Genomic DNA, 19,588 nt, shown 5'->3' on the forward strand with positions numbered 1-19,588 from the left:
AAGTTGGTCCTTCTGGTACTGCCAGGCTACACAAAATGCCAGTCCAATAGTGCGAGTGGGAACACTGGTGTGGAATTGCACACAAACTCGCTGGATTGTGGTGTTGAACTGGCCCCTAATACATTTTAGCACTGTCAGGTGGATCAGCTTAAAATGGACGGTGTGTGGGCCGTTTTTCTTGCTTTTGGAAACCATAAAAGGGCTAAAACATAGCCCACTAACTGGTCCCTTCCAGCTTGCCCATGTGACAGTGTCAGGCTGCTCAATCAAAAGGCCAGTCCTACACTGGTAAGTGGGAATATCAGAGTGATGGCACAAGTCAGAGGTTTTGTGAAGCAGGAGGTTACTGTGTTCTACTTTACATAGTACCTGCTTTCAACACTAATCCATTATTGCATCAGAGGGAAAGGAGAATCCTCAGCTTTTAACTCTCCAAAAACATTCCGCAGTGAGGCATACATTCCAAAAATGTAGCAGAAACTTCACTGTGCACATATGTTATCCTAAACATTTAATAATATGGGAATTTGACATTTTAAATTGCATCTTGTGCTGTAATCTTGGAGAATAGAGGGTTCATAGGGAAAAATTAAACAGTTAAGTAGATAAAGCAAATTAGACCAGACATTTTTGTATCTAGCAACTCCAAACATCTAAAGTTTCACTGCCTAAAGTGAGCAGAAAGTCCAGTGGTAGCATGGAAAGTAGATAGTGAAAGAAGATGAGAGCGCAGAATCAACAGTCTAATTGCCTGACTAAACAAACTGTGACAGAAATTTCAGAAACACACTCTAATTATTTCAAAAGTAAAATACAACTCACTTACTTAGCATGATGAATAGGCATCTGAACCTGCTCAGGTCTTGTTAATCCTCTCCCTTGAGCTCCTGTGTCCAAGGATCTGTTTACTTGAAGGGGCTCTATCAGAGGTCATGATACAGTCAGGCCTGGGAGTCAAGGGATGCACTGTTTCTGGGGCTTACATCAGCACGGAGCATATATTTCTCATCAGTGGTGGGCCTTCGCAAATCTCAAGGGGAGGGGTGGGGGAGAGACGGAGACGGGAGTCGGGGTAATAAGAAAATAATACAATTTTTAAAAACCTACCTCTTTCTGTTTCTTCCATCTAATGTCACCTCGCTCATCACCCTCTTCTTCTGGTGTCCCAGCATTCACTGGGACACCAGCACAGGCTCCCAGGCAATCCTGCCACTGTTTTCATGCTAAAGTTAGCATGAAGCAGTGTCATGTTTGGTCTGGGCACCTTGGATTGCAGCTCAGACACAACCCTGGGGTATGTATAGTTTCTCCACTGTAGCTGTTCAACACATCTGGGCTGGAGAAACCTAAGTGTGCCTGTGTGTTTGGCCGGCCTGAGTCCAATGCCCAAACACACATTGGGTCTCTCCTCATCCTCCTTCCCACCTTTCGTGGCCAAGTCCACCCCTCCCTGAACATGCTGATGGCTAAGCCAATAGCTGAAAAATTAAAACAATCACTAAATAATTAAATAATTTCAGCTCCTGGCTTAGCCAGGGGGTTGACACTCCTTCACCATTGTGAAGGAGCCACCCCTGTTACTCATAGCTGAGCTTGGATGAGCGTCTCATATGAAGCACACTTGAGGAAATAAAAAGAGCAGGTGATATATCTTTTTCACAGTGGCAAAAATAATAACACTTTAGGGATAGGATTTCTGTGAGGGGATAGAGGAGGGGTTTAGAGAATGTGAAGGGTATTGCATGAATCAGTGAGTGTAGGAAAGTACCAACTTGCCTGGCATGTTACCCCCATGTTTACATGTATGTCAGTTTGTTTTTGTCTGTCTCACTGGGATCCTGCTGGCCAGGACCATAGTGCTCATAGTGTGTGGCCTGAATGTGTGTACCTGTGTAGTGACTAACTGTGGCACTGAGGCTCTGCTAATCAGAACCTTAGTGCTTATGCTCTCTCTGCTTTTAAATTTGTCACTATAGGCTAGTGACCACTTTTACCAATCTCAATTGGCACACTGGAATACCCTTATAATTGCCTAGTATATGGTACCTAGGTTCCCAGGGTATTGGGTTTCCAGGAGATCCATATGGGCTGCAGCATTTCTTTTGTCACCCATAGGGAGCTCAGACAAACCTTTATACAGGACTGCCACTGCAACCTGCACATTTTATTTCACAGCCATTTTCACTGCACTTAAGTAACTTATAAGTCACCTATATGTCTAACCTTAGGTTCAAGGTTACTAAGTGTGAGGGCACCCTTTCACTGGCAAAAGTGCCCCCACATAGTTCAGGGCCATTTCCCCGGACTTTGTGAGTGAGGGGACACCATTACACGTGTACACTAAAAATAGGTAAATACCTATATGTAGCTTCACAATGTTAACTTTGAATATGGCCATGTAACATGTCTAAGATCAGGGGATTGTCCCCCCCCATGCCAAATCTGGTATTGGGGTGCCAATTCCATTCATCCCCTGGGCTCCAGCATGGACCCCGGGTACTGCCAAACAAGCTCTCTGGGGTTTTCTCTAAAAGCTACCGCTGCTGACACCCTACAGACAGGGTTCTGCCCTCCTGGGGTTTGGGCAGCCCAGTCCCAGGAAGGCAGAACAAAGAATTTCCTCTGAGAGAGGGTATTGCACCCTCTCCCTTTGGAAATAGGTGTTAAAGGCTGGGGAGGGGTAACCTCTCCAAGCCTCTGGAAATGCTTTCAAGGACACAGATGGTGCCCTCCTTGCATAAGCCAGTCTACACCGGTTTAGGGAACCCCCAGTCCCTGCTCTGGCATGAAACTGGACAAAGGAAAGGGGAGTGACCACTCCCCTGTCCATCACTACCCCAGGGTTGGTTCCCAGAGCTCCTCCAGTGTGTCCCAGACCTGTGCCATCTTGGATCCAGAAGTGTGAGGGCACTCTGGAGGCCTCTGAGTGGCCAGTGCCAGCAGGTGAAGTCAGAGACCCCTCCTGATAGGTGCTTACCTGACTAGGTGGCCAATCCTCCTCTGAGGGCTATTTAGGGTCTCTCCAGTGGGCTTTTCCTCAGATAACGACTTGCAAGAATTCACCAGAGTTTCTCTGCACCTCTCTCTTCAACTTCTGCCAAAGATCGACTGCTGAATGCTCCAGGAATTGCAAAACTGTAACAAAGTAGCCAGAAGACTACCAGTGACATTGTAGCGTCTAATCCTGCTGGCTTTCTCGATTGTTTCCTGGTGGTGCATGCTCTGGGGTCTGCCTGCCTTCATCCTACACTGGATGCCACAAAGAAATCTCCTGTGGGTCGACGGAATCTTCCCATTGCTTCAGCAGGCACCAAACTTCAGCTTCACCGGTACTCTGGGACCCCTCTCATCCTAACGAGCGTGGCCCCTGGAACACAAGTGGTGGACCCAAGTGATCCAGACTGTCCAGTGGTCTAACTGTCCAAATTTGGAGGAGGTAAGTCCTTGCCTCCCTTCGCCAGACAGTAATCCTGTGCACCATGTGAATTGCAGCTACAAGGGCTTTTGTGCACATTTCCAAGAAATCCTGCATGAACAGCTGAGCCTAGGTCCCCAGAACTCTGTCCTGCGATGCTCAGCTCTCTGAGTTGATCTCCAGTGTCGTGGGACCTCCTTTTGCAGTGTTGAGACAACTGCTGTGTTCAGACTTCTTGAACCCATGTTCAAGGACTTCCGCGGGTGCTTCCTGCTTGTACATGGGCATTCTATATTTCTGAGGGGCCCCTCTGTCCCCTATCAAAAGTGGCAACATCCTGGTTCTTCCTGGGCCCAGGCAGCACCCTTTATCTTTAACTGTAACTATTGCAGCTAGGACGGCTTGTTTATGGTATTTTGTCAAGAAAACACCTCTACATCCTCAAGAACTCCATGGGACATCTTCTGCATGAAGGAAAAGTTGCTAGCACCTTTTGTTGTTGCAGAATCTTCAGCTTCTTCCATCCAGAGGCCACAATTTTGCACCTTCATCTGGGATTTCGTGGGCTCCTGACCCCCCTGGACACTTTTGCAACTCTTAGACTTGGTCCCCTTCCTTTGCAGGTCCCCAGGTCCAGGAGTCCATCTTCAGTGCTTTGCAGTATGTTGTATTCTTTGCAAAATCCTCTACCACAAATTTAGTGTGTTTCGAGGGAAATAGGAGAACTTCACTCCTACTTTCCAGGTTCTTGGGATGGGGTATCTTGGACAACCTTAGTGTTTTCTTTCACTCCCAGCGACCCTCTACACACTACACTAGCCTAGGGGTCCATTCGTGGTTCACATTCCACTTTCTTAGTATATGGTTTGTGTTGCCACTAGGCCTATTGCCTCCTATTGTATTCTACAGTGTTTGCACTACTTTCTGACTGTTTTACTTACCTGATTTTGGGTTGTGTGTATATTTTGTGTATTTTACTTACCTCCTAAGGGAGAATATCCTCTGAGATATTTTTGGCATATTGTCAATAAAATAAAGTACCTTTATTTTTAGTAACTCTGAGTATTGTCTTTCTTATGATATAGTGCCTATATGATATAAGTGGTATAGTAGGAGCTTTGCATGTCTCCTAGTTTAGCCTAAGCTGCTCTGCTTTAGCTACCTCTATCACCCTAACCTGCTAGAACACTACTAATCTACTAATAAAGGATAACTGGACATGTCACAAGGTGTAAGTACCATTGGTACCCACTATAAGCCAGGCCAGCCTCCTACATTGGTGGTGCAGCGGTGGGATAAGTACTTGTAACTGCTTTACCACTTTGTCATTGGTGCTTTTCATAAGAAAAACATATTCTAAATACTTAGAAATATACACAGTTAACCTTAACAGTCTGACTTTCTTTCTAAAAACTTTCAGAAAAGTTTGAAAAAGTTTTTCTCTTTTCTTTAAAAGTTTTCTAAACATTTCTCTCTTCCCTAAACTCTTTCTTTCCACTAAGTCTGTAATAGAGGCCACTCCCAAAGTTGTGCAGACAACTTATGATAATTTAAACTTTAAAAGTTTGAGGGGTCTCTGTATAGAAAGGAGTTTAGGGATTGTTAAGAACCCTACCAAAGATATCCTTCTTAGCCTTCTCCTTGAAAGTGACCAAAACCAGGCTGGTCAAACCCAGGATCAAGAGGTAGAGGAGGGGGGTACACAGGTAGAATCAGGGGAGGCCCCTGAGGACTCTGGAGAGGGTACTTCCAAAGACGTTCCAGTTATCAGTCCACCTAGTGAAGCTGGTAATGGGAGAGGGTCACATATCAGTAGGGCATCTTTCACTCCAAAAGGCCAGGTCACTAGGGTTCAGGTAGTTAGGGAAAGGTCCACTTCTGCTAATTTTCACATTACCTCTGAGTCCCATAATTCCCAAACCTCCCACCCTGAGGATAACACCCTAGACAGGGAACTCAGAAATCTGAGGTTGGAAGAGGCCAGACTGAAACTAAGACAACAGCAGTTGGCCTTAGACGGGGAATCCTTAGATGTAGAGAGTGAAATACAGAAGTTGGGGTTAGTTTCCCATGGTGGCAGGAGCAGCAATCTTGATAGTCATCCTGTTAGAGAAACAGATTCAAGAAACCTGCATAAGAATGTCCTTCCTTACAAGGAGGGGGATGTCATAAACAAGTGATTTTCTGCACTTGAGAGGACCTGTATGGTACAGTTGGTCCCTCAAAGGCTGCTATCTTGTGGCCATCTTTCACTTGCAAAGGTAGGGACGGACTCCCTACTGTCATGGAGAGTGATGCCAACAACTACAAAGTTTTGAAAGATGCACTCTTAGATGGATTTGGCTTAACCACTGAACAATACAGGATAAAGTTCAGAGATACCAGAAAAGAGTCCTCTCAAGTCTGGACAGACTTTGTAGACTGTTCAGTGAAGGCCTTGGAGGGATGGTTACATGGCAGTAAGGTGAATGACTATGAAAGCCTGTCTAATCTTATTTTGAGAGAGCATATTTTGAATAATTGTGTGTCTGACTTGTTGCATCAGTACTTGGTAGACTCAGATCTGACCTCTCCCCAAGAATTGGGAAAGAAGGCAGACAAATGGGTCAGAACAAGAGTGAGCAGAAAAGCTCATACAGGTGGTGAAAAGGATGGCAGGAAGAAGGATGGTAAGTCTTCTGACAAGGGTGGGGACAAAGATAAAAATAATTCTGAGTCTTCCGCAGGCCCACAAAAGTCCTCGGGGGGAGGTTGTAGGAAGGCCGCCTCTTTCTAGCATTGTTACCCCCACTTTTGGCCTGTTTGTGAGTATATGTCAGTGTGTTTTCATTGTCTCACTGGGATCTTGCTAGCCAGGACCCCAGTGCTCATAGTGAAAACCCTATTTGTCAGTGTGTTTTATATGTCTCACTTGGACCCTACTAGCCAGGACCCAGTGCTCATAGTTTGTGGCCTGTATGTGTATCCCTGTGTAGTGCCTAACTGTGTCACTGAGGCTCTGCTAACCATATCCTCAGTGCTTATGCTCTCTCTGCCTTTAAAATTGTTACCATAGGCTAGTGACCATCTTCACCAATTCTAATTGGCACACTGGAACACCTTTATAATTCCCTAGTATATGGTACCTAGGTACCCAGGGTATTGGGGTTCCAGGAGATCCCTATGGGCTGCAGCATTTTTTTGCCACCCATAGGGAGCTCATACAATTCTTACACAGGACCACCACTGCAGCCTGAGTGAAATATTATCCATGTTATTTCACAGCCAATTTACACTGCACTTAAGTAACTTATAAGTCATTTATATGTCTAACCCTCACTTAGTGAAGGTTAGGTGCAAAGTTACTAAGGCCCTCATTCTGACCCTGGCGGTCGGCGGAGAGACGGCGGTCGGACCGCGAACAGACCGGCGGTATTAAAAATGGCATTCTGACCGCGGCGGTCCCCGCCGCGACCGACCGCCACTTCTCCACTCCGACCGCCACGGCGGTCATGACCGCGGGGCTGGAGTTTGCGCACTCCGGCCCGGCGGTCGTCCCAAGACCGCCAAGGGTATTATGACCCTGCCTACCGCCGCGGTTTCTTGCGGGCGGGAACTGCCGTGCGAACCATGGCGGTAAGCACTATCGGGGCCAGGGAATTCCTTCCCTGGCACTGCTAGGGGTCTCCCCCACCCCCCACTACCCACCCGAGTCCTCCCCCCACACCCTCCACCCCCCTGCCACCCCCCAGAGGTGGTACGAACCCCCTCCCCACCCCCACCCCGACATGCACATACATGCACCCCGACATGCACACACCCCCAACATGCACATATACACACCCCCTACACACACATACACAACGGGGACACATACCCGCACACATACATGCAGACATGCGCACCTGCCGAACAGCACACATTACCCATAGACACAGCAGCACCCCCCGCCCGCATACACGCACTCACACACCCCCTCTACACACTCACACGCACACCCCCATGCACGCCCACATCACACAACACCCCCCCACCCCCTCCCCTCACGGACGGTCAACTTACCTTGTGCGTTGGTCCTCCGGGAGGCGACGGGAGCCATGGGGAGGTGACCGCCAACAGAAGACCGCCAACAGAAGACCGCCACACAGAAATGTGGGTCGTAATTCTGTGGGCGGTGTTCTGCTGGCGTAGCGGTGGAGGTTGACCAGTCTCCACTTTCCCGCCGACCGCCAGTGTGGCTGCTGGCGGTTTTCCGGCGGAACGCTCCCAGCGGTCAGAATGCGCACAGCGGCATACCGCCGCGGTCGGCGGTCTTCACCGCGGCGGTAACTCGGCGGTCTTGCGAAAAGACCGCCAAGGTCAGAATGAGGGCCTAAGTGTGAGGGAACCCTGGCACTAGCCAAGGTGCCCTCACGAAGTTCAGGGCAATTTTCCCAGACTTTGTGAGTGCGGGGACACCATTACACGTGTGCACTACATATAGGTCAATACCTATATGTAGCTTCACAATTGTAACTCTAAATATGGCTGTGTAACATGTCTAAGATCATGGAATTGTCCCCCCATGCCAAACCTGATATTGGGGTGCCAATACCATTCATCCTCGGGTCTACAGCATGGACCCCGGGTACTACCAAACCAGCTCTCTGGTGTTTTCACTGCAGCTACGGCTGCTGCCAACACACAGACAGGCTTCTGCCCTCCTGGGGTCTGGGCAGCCCAGTCCCAGGAAGGCAGAACAACAGGATTTCCTCTGAGAGAGAGTGTTACACCCTCTCCCTTTGGAAATAGGAGTTAAGGACCTGAGAGGAGTAGCCTCTCCAGCCCTCCCCTCTGGGAATGCTTTGAAGGGCACAGATGGTGCCCTCCTTGCATAAACCAGTCTACACCAGTTCAGGGAACCCCCAGCCCCTGCTCTGGCATGAAACTGGACAAAGGAAAGGGGAGTGACCACTCCCCTGTCCATCTCCACCCCATGTGTGGTACCAGAGTTCCTCCAGTGTGTCCCAGACCTCTGCCATCTTGAATCAAAAGGTGTGAGGGCACAATGGAGGCCTCTGAGTGGGTAGTGCCAGCAGGTGACGTCAGAGACCCCTCCTGATGGGTGCTTACCTGACTAGGTGACCAATCCTCCTCTGAGGGCTATATAGGGTCTCTCCTGTGGGCTTTTCCTCAGATAACGACCTGCCAGAATTCACCAGAGTTCCTCTGCATCTCCCTCTTCGACTTCTGCCAAGAATCGACCACTGACTGCTCCAGGACCCTAGCTAAACTACAAAAAAGTAGCCAGAAGACTACCAGCAACATTGTAGCGCCTAATCCTGTCAGCTTTCTCGACCGTTTCCTGGTTGTGCATGCTCTGGGGGCTGTCTGCCTTCATCCTGCACTGGAAGCCACGAAGAAATCTCCTGTGGGTCGACGGAATTTTCCCCCTGCTAACGCAGGCACTAACCTTCTGCTTCACCGGTCCTCTGGGTCCCCTTCTGCATGAAGGAGAAGTTCCTAGCACCTTTCGTTGTTTCAGAATCTTCATCTTCTTCCATACGGAGGCAGCAATTTTGCACTCTCATCCGGGGTATAGTGGGATTCTGTCCCCCCTGGACAATTTCACTACTCTTGGACTTGGTCCCATTCCTTTGCAGGTCCCCATGTCCAGGAATCTGTCTTCAGTGCTTTGCAGTCTGTTTTGGTCTTTGCAAAATCCTCTATCACGACTTTAGTGTGTTTCTAGGGAAATAGTAGTACTTTACTCCTACTTTCCAGGGTCTTGGGGTGGGGTATCTTGGACACCCTTAGTGTTTTCTTACACTCCCAGTGACCCTCTACACACTACACTAGCCTAGGGGTCCATTTGTGGTTCACATTCCACTTTCTTAGTATATGGTTTGTGTTGCCACTAGGCCTATTGCATCCTATTGTATTCTACAGTATTTGCACTACTTTCTGACTGTTTTACTTACCTGATCTTGGGTTGTGTGTATATTTTGTGTATTTTACTTACCTCCTAAGGGAGAATATCCTCTGAGATAGTTTTGGCATATTGTCACTAAAATAAAGTACTTTATTTTTAGTAACTCTGAGTATTGTCTTTCTTATGATATAGTATCCATATGATATCAGTGGTAATAGTAGGAGCTTTGCATGTCTCCTAGTTCAGCCTAAGCTGCTTTGCTATAGCTACCTCTATCAGCCTAAGCTGCTAGAACACTACTATTCCAGTAGTAAAGGATAACTGGACCTGGCACAAGGTGAAAGTACCATTGGCACTCACTATAAGCCAGACGAGCCTCCTACAGTGAGTCACACAGTAATGATAAAATTCTTCCTGCTAGAGGGCAGAGCTGTGGGCTGATGAGATTGGCTTGATCACTTTCAGTTTCAACTGTGGGCCAATTTTATTTGCCTGTGGCACTTCTATGGTTAAGGATAAGACCTGCCACCGTGCCACGTTTGGTGGCAATGCTACTGTCTAGGGCTGTGGCATACTACTACCTGGGTTACCGGACCCCCAACATCAGACACCCAGAAGTAAAGTACACTCTGGACTCCCAAAAGCCCAGAAGCAATCACCAGAAAATGGACTTCAGGACACCCAACATCCACCCCCAGTGTGGCCCTGCTTACCTGAAATCTACCCTTTAAGTGACCTGCTCCTGGAATTAAGAACTCCAAGACGCATGACTCTTGGCAAACCTATCTGCCATTTATCGACCAACCAGCTGTGCTCTAGGGGGCCTTAACCCCTTGCAACCTCCACCACCCCAAACAGACTCACTGGACATACTTTTAAGTCCAACTTTGCAGTGTGTTTGCAAGTGGTCTGCTTCTCTGTTCTGCACCAGCTACAAGACATTCAGCTGCTGCTCCTACTTGAACCGGGAACCACACAAACGTCTTTGGCTGGCCCAAAAGACATCTTTATGATCTCAATCAAGAGCATTGCTTGAATTTATATGATTTTTTAAAGTTTTTCCCATTGATTCTTAGGGTACGTAATTACACACAGAAAAGCAACATTTTCTAAACTTTGAAAAATCATAACAAAGAAAATACTTACCAAATATTGATGATCTTGGTCTTAACATTTTTATAAAAATCTGATATATTTTTGTAAGTCAGTCTTGAGTTATTCTTCTAAGTATCTGTCCACATTTATTGATACTCTGAGTACAACTAATGCTTAGCATATCCCCTGGATTAGCCTAAGTGCTTGCCCACACTACCACAAAAATTAAAACATTTGGAGGTCTCATTTTTACCTCTGGATTCAAAGGTGGGGTTGCGGAGACTCTGCACACTGCATGTCATTTTTGTATGTTACATAGAGAGCCAGGCTTCTACAACTGAGAGCAAAGGCTCTCACTCTAGGAGTCCAAAATCATGCTTGGTGGTGGCAAGCTGGCTAAAACCAATCAGCATCAATGACAGGGCTGTTATATTTTTCGGGGGACACCTCTAAGATGCCCTTTGAGTACACTTTGTAAGAAATTCCACACTGGCATCAGTGTGGGTTTATTAGTTTCAGTTGCCTGAACAACTCAGGGTTCAGAGAGGCCATCATGTAGCTGTGGAACTCGTAGTGACCAGTGTCCAGAACAGGCATTTTCTATGGCTTCCCTTTACACTTACTATGTCTAACAACTGGCAAGGACACAGTAGGGGCATATCTGTTCATGTACATATGCACCCACATGCATTAATCGTGCACCCTACCTTAAGGCTGCTAGAAGGGTGACTTATCTTTTTTGCATGCAGTGTTAGTGGACATGTCACCCATGGTGATTGCCATGTCAAATTTACAGCTTTGAGTACACCTTCTTATGCACTTGCATTTGCATTTTGCATGAGGCTGGTGCAGGGCCTCTCAGAGTGGCACAATTGGTGCTGCAGCTCTGGAAGGGGGCCCTCTTCAGTAGCCATGCCCTAAATACCAGGGGTGCCATTTATTAGGGACTTACAAGGGTGGGTGAAGTGCCAAACATAGTACTGCTTTGGGTAAAGAGATCTGGCCCTGGACACTTACAGATCAAACCCATATCAGGTTCCAGGCACAAAGTAGGAGAGCACTACAACCAAAACCCATATTTCCACAGTCTGTGAGTGGGTGCGTGAGTGGTGTATTGAGTCAGTAAGTGGGTGTGTGAGTAGTTTTGAGAGTGTGAGAGTGGGTGAGTAAGTGGCTGTGTGAGTCTGTGAGTCGGTGTGTGAGTGGCAGTATAGGTCTGTAAGAGGGTGGTGTGAGTGGCAGTATGAGCCAGATAATGGATGTGTGTGTCTTTTTAAGAGTGTGTTAGTGGTTGTGTGAGTGCCTGAATGGCTGTGTGAGTGGGTGTATGTGTAGCTGTGTGGGTCTGTGAATGGGTGTGTGAGTGGCTGTATGGGTCTGTGAGTAGGTGTTTGTGAGGCAGTATGGGTTTGTGAGTGGCTGCACAGCTGTGTGAGTCAGTTTTTGAGTATCTTTATGGGTGTGAAAGTGGGTGTTTGAGTGACTGAATGGGTATGTGAGAGACTGGATTGGTGTATAAGTGGGTGTGGGAATGTTTCTGTAGATGTGTGAGTGGTTGTCTGAGTGTGTGACTGGGTCTGTGAAGGGGATATGAGTGGCTGTGTGGGTCTCTCTATGTATGTTTGAGTGCTGGTGTGGGCATGTAAGATGTGGTGAATCCATTTTAGTTTCTCTTTGGGACACAGGAGTCAGCTGGGCTTTGTCTTGCAGGCCTGTGTACCAGTCACCTACTGACATTTTGCCTATTTAGCATGCTTTGTTTTATTTCATTTATTTCAATATTTCATTTTGCTTTCTCCATTTTATGAGAAATATTTTAATTTTAATTATCAGTGCCAATCTAAGAAGGCGTCACTATCGGCGTCACTATCAGTGACACACGTAGGTATTGTCATAATGTTCCTATCCCAATTACGTATGATAGGAACATCATGCGCACTTGTTGGGGATTGTGTATGCAATCGCCGACACACGTCTGCCACATTATCACTTTTTCAGGAACATACCTGCATCTGGGATCCAACATGATCTGTATAAATATACCCCACACGAACAAGGCCACTAGAGGGGTTCCTTCCAGATACCATCTATTCTGCATGTCACTTTGAACTCAGTCTTTGTGTCACCATGGAGTTTGACCTAGACAACTCATTGTAAGGTAACATGGAATGGGGGACACTTCCCAAGGACATGGTACTAGCAGATTAGGTTTATCATACCTACCTCTTACTAGGATTGAGACCTAGACTTTCTTGGTTAGGAAATGTATATCTAATGTTTATTGTGAGACGGTGGAGGGTTTTATATTCACAACTCGCATCTTCACAATTGTACTACTTTTCCTGTTCATTATCCTAATCATTGCAGCACATGCATTTTATTGTAGATTGCAGTGTTTTGAATAAATAAATTAAAAACTCTCCTGCATATCCTTCATTGACTATATGTGTATGAACTTATTGTTAATGAGAGAAAAGGATAACTTTCCTTCCACCATGACTTCCCTGAAAGATCTAATCTAGAGTCCATGCAAAAGGCTGCCAGAAATCACATTTGCTTTCTGAGTTTTGGTGAGGCACTGCTTGTGAGCCAGGAGGGTTGGGCCAACAGTTGTGACTTGTTGTAGGAGTGACTCAGTTGCCTACAAACAAAAGTGCTTTCACCCCTAAACAAGCAGTTGCTCTTAGGAGCAAGAGTACATATATGACAGCATGAGTTAGAGAGTAACTGTATGGATCTGTGAAATGGGGTATGAGTGACAGTGTGAAAGTAGTAGTGTGTGTATGTTTTTTGTCCATTGGGGCTCGATCTGTGGAAAGATTGTGGCTTCACACGGGGCCAGGCTGAGCGCTGCAATGGATCCGCAGCTCAGTGCTTGGGGAGAACAACATTTTAGGCAATTTTGAGCCCATCAGAAGCCCCTCAGTGATCCCTCTATCACACCCAGGGGTCCAGGGTACCTCTACCCTGACCCCTCCAAACGCTGTAGACTTAAATTTTGAGGTCCAAAGACCATGTCCCAATAGATAAAATGGCAGGCGCAGCTTTTCTGTCAGGTTCTGGCCAGCCGATCATGTCATTGATGTTGGCATGTGCATTTGCAGATCTACTACAGTAGATCCGTGTCCCTACATATAAAAAAATATTTTTCCTCTATAACTCCAAAACCACTGAACAGAGTTGCATCAAATTACAGAAAGCACTCTCTCTGAACCAAAATCTAGACTTCTGTCAAATTTGGTGTAATTCTGTTCAGCCGTTCGGGCTGTAGATGTGTTCAAAATCCCTGTGGTTAATTTCATGGGAAAAATGCATTTGGCCGAAACCCCCTTTTTATTCAGCCCTGCTGGACGGATCACCCCAACACTTTACGGACCCTATTGAAAGGTTAAAAATTAAAACCAGATAGTGATGCTGTTAACAAAGAAAAGATGTCTGCTTTGTATATGTTGAAGTTCTGGCCACTTCATATAACCAATAGGCCCTCTTTTCATATTTTAGTGTTCTTACCCTTTGACAAAGTCTGTAAGTCTGACTTACTTAAAATGACACCCTTTATATTGTTAAATGACAAAGTCTGCACTATACACATATTGTTGCTGGAGGCAAGGCCCTGCGTCCAACCCCATGTTGACCATTGCCTAAGGCCATGCGCAGTGGATGATAGGGTACTTGGAAGGAGTTGAGCGTTATAGTTACTTTAGGGCATGAGTTACAGTTACTTCAGATCACTATAACTGGTAAATTTCATTGGTTTTGTTTGTTCAAAATGGTATGTTTATGCTTTAAGTCACATTCTCGCCATTTTCAACTAACTATAACATTCCATTGACATTTGGTGAAAATAATATACACACACATACACAAAGGGTGGCCTAAAGTAAGACTTTTTTGTGCAACATCATAGTAGTCATTGTAGGAAAGTAGCCTCCTTCTAGCCTGGTTACCCCCACTTTTGGCCTGTTTGTCAGTGTGTATACTGGGATCCTGCTATTCAGGACCTGAGTAGTTCTGCTCTCTCCTTTAAATTATGGTTGTTACATACTTTAACTCAGTATAAGTCCCTAGTATTTGGTACTTAGGTACCCAGGGCATTGGGTTTCCAGGGGATCCCTATGGGCTGCAGCATATCTTTTGCCACCCATAGCGAGGCCATGGAAAGGGTTTTGCAGGACTGCCATTGCAGCCTGCGTGAAAAGGTGCATGCACCCTTCCACTGTCATTTACACTGCACCAGGTCACTTATAAGTCACCCCAAAGCAGGCCCTCTAGCCCTGAGGGCAGGGTGCAAAGTACCTATGTGTGCACTAGCAGAGGTGCCATCATGACCTCCAGGACCATTTTCCAAGACTTCGGGGATGCCATTTTACGCATGTACTGGACATAGGTCACTACCCATGTCCAGCTACGTAATGGTAACTCCGAACATAGGCATGTTTGATATCAAACATGCAGGAATCATACCCCCATGTTTTTTAAGCATTGGTTGTATGATCACATGCACTATGGGGGCTCCTTAGAGGACCCCCAGTACTTCCATTACAGCCTTCTGAGGTTTCCCAGGCAGCCTCAGCTGCTGCCACCTCACAGACAGGTTTCTGCCCTCCTGTTGCTTGAGAAGCTCAAGGCTAGGAAAGCAGAACAAAGGATTTCCAATGGGAGAGTGGGGTGGTACATCCTCTCCCTTTGGAAATAGGTGTTACAGGCTTGGGAGAGGTACCCTCCCTAATCCACTGGCAACGCTTTGAAGGCACATTCAGTGCCCTCTTTGCATAAACCATCCTACATCAGTTCAGGGACCCCCCAGTCCCTGCTCTGGTCTGAAACTGGAGAAAGGAAAGGGAAATGACCACTCCCCTGACCATCACCGCCCCGGGGGTGGTGCTCAGAGCTCAATGGATTTTGCCACCTTAGATTCCAAGTTGGTTGGGAACTCTGGGAGCATCTGAGTGGTCAGTACCAGCAGGTGAAGTCATAGCCCTCCCCTGATAGGTGCTTACCTGTGTAGCTGACCAATCCCCCTTTCAGAGCTATTTAGGGTCTCTCCTTTGGGTGGTTCTTCAGATTTGGATTGCAAGTTTCCAGCAAGAATTCTCTGCATCCTCCACTTCAACTTCTCACCGAAGAAACTGCATCTGGTCCCTCCAGGAACTCTACAAACTGCAACAAAGAAGCAAGACGCCTTCTGCAACATTGTATCTTCAGCTCCTTCCAGCAACTGCAACTGTTCCCCGGTCGTGCATCCTCTGAAGACTGTCTTCAGCCTGCACCAGAAGAGTGAAGGAATCGCCCTTGAGGTGAAGGAGTCACTCCCCTGCTTCAGCAGGCACCTACTGCAATGACGACCCGCTGCGTGGATCCCCTCTCATGCTGAGCTGCATGGATCCAGCATCACAAGTGGTGGACTGACATGGTCCCAACGGTCCTGACGTCCCACTGTCCAACTTTGGTGAAGGTAAGACCTTGCCTTCCCATGCAATACAGTACCCCCGTGCACCACATGTTTTGCATTTTCCAAGGGTTGTTGGCATCCTTCCATGAAGTTCTTTGTGCATCTTGCATCTCCAGCTGCAAGCACTCTATCCTGTGGCGCACAGCTTCCTGAGTTGTTCTCCAGCAGAGTGGGATCATTCGTTGTAAGACTGCATATGCCTCTTTTGCACCTTCCTTTGCCCCATGCTGTGGGTCTCCTGTGCATACTGCCTGGTCTTCTGTAGGCTCTCTGAGTTGTTGAGTGCCACCTTTGTCTCCCCCTCCTGGGCAGAGTCCACCTGGTCCTTTTCTTGTCCCGGGCAGCACCATTTTCTGCTAACTGAGAGCTTTGCATGTGCCAAGGCTTGTTGGCAGACTCCAGCAGCACAAACCAGACTGCAATCCTTCATTCAGCGTGGGACATCACTTGCACCAACCAGGAACCCGACCCCTTCTCCTTAGGGGCAATACTGACTGTTTTTCTTCACTGGTTGTTTTTCTTTTGCACCTTCATCCGGATCAGCAGGGGCTCCTCTTCTCCCTGGACTCTTCTGTGCTTCTTGGACTTGGCCCCCTTCTTTCACAGGTCTTTAGGTCCAGGAATCCACTGCTGGTGTCTTGCAGTCACTTCTGGTTCTTGCATAATCTTCTTTCTCGTTACTGTGTGTGTCCTGGGAAAGTTACTGTGTTTTACTCCTGCTTTCCTGGGTACTGGGGTGGTGGGTCCTAGTACTTACCTTTTACTCCCAGATTCCTTACACACACTACATTTGCCGAGATGGGAAAATTACATTTACATTCCACTTTCTTAGTATATGGTTTGTGTTCCCCCAGGCCCATTTCTAACAATTTTGATTTTCACTAATATCACTGTTTTCTAACTGTTTTACCCCTCTTTTTACGTACTAGTGTATATAATTTGTATAGTACTTACCTCCTAAGGGAGTATAGTCTCTATGGTATTTTTGGCATTTGTGTCACCAAAATAAAGTACCTCTATTTTTGAAGCACTGAGGCCCTCATAATGACATTGGCGGTAAATCCCACTTACCGCCACGCTGACTGCCGACAACTTACCACCGCCGCGGCGGAAATCAGTTCACTATATTATGACAAACATACACCAATCCATCAATATTCAGCCACATACACAAATCCGCCAGCCCAAAGGTCAGTGATGAACTGGCGGTATCAAAACCCACACTGTTACGCCAACAGAACAACGCCCATCATATTATGACCCACGAATCACCACAGTGGACATTTAATGGCGGTAAACCATTGGCGGTACATACCGCCATGCTCAAAATGGACACACACAAACAAAACAACACCACATTGGACAATTCAAACAACACACACCTGACATACATACACACACCACACCCACCCACTCACAACACTATAAAACACAGACCCGTATTACCCACAACCCTTTACCATTACAAACAATTGCCACCAGAGAGACAGCAAGACCACAGACACAACCAGAGCTATACTCACACCTATACACCACTCACGCACCCCACATCACACAGCCCAACACATTACCCAACACACCCTCACCTACACACTGCACACAACACCCATGGCACCACAAAGACACCCCCACTTCACAGAGGAGGAGCTAAGGGTCATGGTGGAGGAAGTCATCAGGGTACAGCCATAGCTATTTGGAGCACAGGTGCAGCAGATATTGATAGCTAGGAAGATGGAGCTATGGCGTAGAATCGTGGACAGGGTCAGCGCAGTGGGGCAGCACCCAGGAACTAGGGATGACATCAGGAAGAGGTGGAATGACCTACTGGGAAAGGTACGTTCCATTGATACAAGACACCAACTCGCTGTTCAGAGGACAGGAGGTAGGCCCCCACCTCCTCCCCCACAACTAACAGCATGGGAGGAACAAGTCTTGGCATTACTGCATCCTGAGGGCCTGGCCAGCGTGGGAGGAGGACTGGACTCTGGTAAGTCAACTCTCTACTACTATTACTCCCCTACCTGCATGCCATCACATACCCCCAAACTCACTCCCATCACTCCACCACTACCCACACACCCCACCATCACATCTAACTCATCCCAATGCCAAGCCCTACATGCTCTAACAATAAATGGACACCACTCACAGCCCTGTATGGACACTCATCACTAAAGCATGTACACTATAGATAATTAGTGTCAGGAATAAGGCTGTGCGTGGTCCAGGTCCTGCCCGAAACTCCGCTGCGTTTAATTGGGGCGCTTCATGCGCCCCACTTGTCATCCCCTCTTGTCCTAGAAGTGGTTATCAGCGTCGCCTGCCCTGTGTTAAAGCTCATGTAGCTGCAGGGTCAGGTCATTGGTGGAGAAGATGCACTTATCAGTGCTAGTCTACGAATGGACTACAATTCCCAGGTTTCTAGAGGCAGCGGCCATCTTGGGGTGTGGCAGGCCTAAAAAGCCTAACCACACCCAAGCACACTGCTCACTATTTTGAAGACTTCGATGTAGTCAGACCTCGTGGGGGTTCCTCTGAAGAAGAGCAGATTTCCTGCATAGCAGATTGACAGCAAATCGGAGTATCCTTGTTTCTATGGTGAATTCAGATGCGAGTAGGTCGTCGTGCTCGTAGCAGTAAGGTCTTAATTAGCCCAATTGTTACTTCCAAAAGTGAAGCACCCCATAGCACAACGAGCAAAGCGTTTTCAGTTCAAAGAGTAAAGCGCTCCTGGCACGACGATAAAAGCACTTCAGGCAAAACGAGTAAAGCGACCTTGGCACGACGGTCAAAGCGCTTCATGCCACATGAGTAAAGCACCCCCTTAGCACAATGAGCAAAGTGTTTCAGGCCACAGGAGTAAAGCGGTCTTGGCACGAGGATCAAAACGCTTCAGGCCACATGAGAAAAGCACCCCTTAGCACAACAAGTGTAGCACTTCAAACAAGGCAAGTAAAAGCGCTCTCTGGCATAATGAACAAAGCGCTTCATGTATGAAGATCAAAGCGCTTCATGAACAACAAACAAGGCGCTTCTGCCCAATGAACAAAGCACTTCAAGTTCAATGAGTAAAAACTTTCAGGCCTTAGTAGTAAATGTGAAAACGTTTTGGAGATAAGCAAATTATAGTTTTATTGTTTTTTGGGAAGCATAATATGTGAGATACATATTTAAGTCTTTGAGAATTTCTAGGCTGAGATCACACATTTATGTTATGAATGCATAATTGTTACATGATTGATATTCAGAGTATGACCATAGTCCAAAGCTCTTGCCATCTCTAGGTTCAGAGGTTGCACTTTGTTCTTGTTCCATGATTCAAAGAAGGGGCTACGCCCAATTCAAAAAGGATCTCAATCTTATATCACGGAGAGACACCTTTATTCAAGAGTCTATTGGTGAGTTTATACTGTTATGAATGACAATATGCATATTTGTTCTAACTGTTTCTTTTCAGATCTCTGTTCCTGCAGTTCCCTACCCTAATTCCCTTCCCCCCGTCTGGCTTCATCATAACTCTGTGATCTGATAGCTTTCTGAGTTGGTGACGCCGGGAGGTGGGCCTTTTGTTCAGCAGCGTGCAGATCCAGAGGAAAGGACACTGTGACAATTAGCTATCCCACAATTCACCAACGTACACAAGTGAAAGCTGTCAAGGCAAATACAACTAAAGAGGGCAAGCCACAAATGCACAATTTGTCAGACACAGAAACAATAACACATCATTTACATCCCC

The sequence above is a fragment of the Pleurodeles waltl genome, chromosome 1_2 (genome assembly GCF_031143425.1).
Source record: "Pleurodeles waltl isolate 20211129_DDA chromosome 1_2, aPleWal1.hap1.20221129, whole genome shotgun sequence".
Classification (NCBI taxonomy): domain Eukaryota; kingdom Metazoa; phylum Chordata; class Amphibia; order Caudata; family Salamandridae; genus Pleurodeles; species Pleurodeles waltl.